This window comes from Pectinophora gossypiella, chromosome 11 (assembly GCF_024362695.1).
Source record: "Pectinophora gossypiella chromosome 11, ilPecGoss1.1, whole genome shotgun sequence".
In the NCBI taxonomy this organism is placed as follows: Eukaryota; Metazoa; Arthropoda; class Insecta; order Lepidoptera; family Gelechiidae; genus Pectinophora; species Pectinophora gossypiella.
Window position 1 is genome coordinate 2,959,909 of NC_065414.1, and position 1,450 is coordinate 2,961,358.

A 1,450-nucleotide genomic window follows, 5' to 3' on the forward strand; every position below is an offset into this window, starting at 1 on the left:
CAACGCTTAACTACTGAACTACGAAGGCCATTGCTGCACAAAAAAAAACACCTGAACATTTTTTTTTGACGTGAAGTATTGTAGATTTGCCGCAGATGGCATTAACTACTTAGCCGGACAAATGGGGAGCGCTGAAGGCTCTCACCCGGTACAACGTTTAAGACAACAGGCCTGAGGGTGCCCAGTTGGGCGTGAACCTCGGCTCAGGGCGTCGTCTGAGAGGAAAAAAATATTTGAAAGAATTAATCGACCCTAGTGGGTCGATAGCGATAAGCGCTGATTTAGGGAAATCGTCGACGTTTGGTGTCGCGAGCTGACTGGCTGCCTCTATGGCTAGAGTGATCGGGTCGTCGGGATCGTATATTACGTCCTTCGGACGCCGATACTTTTCAGTACACACCTGAACATATTATTATTCAACAACACCATCAAGGAAACTAAAACTTTACTCTAGCCACGTTTTCATACTCCGCGTGTTCCTATCAAACGCTTCCGCAGAGCGAGCAGTATAACGAGATAATTTTGAAATGACGGAATTTATCTTTAACTAAAAGACAATCCTTGGTCGTATGTAGATCGCGTATGTGAATCCGAGCCGGCGCATGACGTCATTATGTTAGGGACGTGCCTCCGAGTGCGAGCTTTTGGCTCATCCCAGTATAATAAATGCCGCTTTTGCATTATTATAATTCTCGCAAACTCCACAGTAATACAGTTTTCTTTTACGATTTCTGGCAAGTAAGCCTTTCTTTGGTAAAGAATACGGGCTTGAAACGTCGACGTTTCGGTGTGTTAAGACTGCGTAAGTATACTCAGAGTTATAAATGACAAGATTTTCTCGGAAATGCACCGTGTGTCAAGTTAAATGAACTCTCTTTTATTTTGTATGAAACTTTTATCTTCTATTTTTCTTATTCTTTCAAATGGCGCAGATTTGTTTCGCGCCCGCACCGATTCGTACGCGTTGGCTGATGTTTTGAGCTATCAGATCTTTGCTACGGCACTAGATCTTACTAATGTAAGTAATATAACAACATACATAACATAAACATAAACTGCCTATATACGTCCCACTGCTGGGCACAGGCCTCCCCTCAATCAACCGGAGGGGGTATGGAGCATACTCCACCACGCTGCTCCACTGCGGGTTGGTGGAGGTGTTTTTACGGCTAATAGCCGAGACCAACGGCTTAACGTGCCTTCCGAAGCACGGAATCATCTTACTTTTTCGGACAATCAGGTGATTCAAGCCTGAAAAGTCCTTACCAAACAAAGGACAGTCTCATAAAGTGATTTCGACAATGTCCCCATCGGGAATCGAACCCGGACCTCCAGATCTTGAGCCTAACGCTCTAACCACTAGACCACGGAGGCTGTTGCTCGGAGGCTGGGTGGCTGTGTTGTATATAACAACATAAGTTATAATATATCTCATTCGAGATAACGTGAC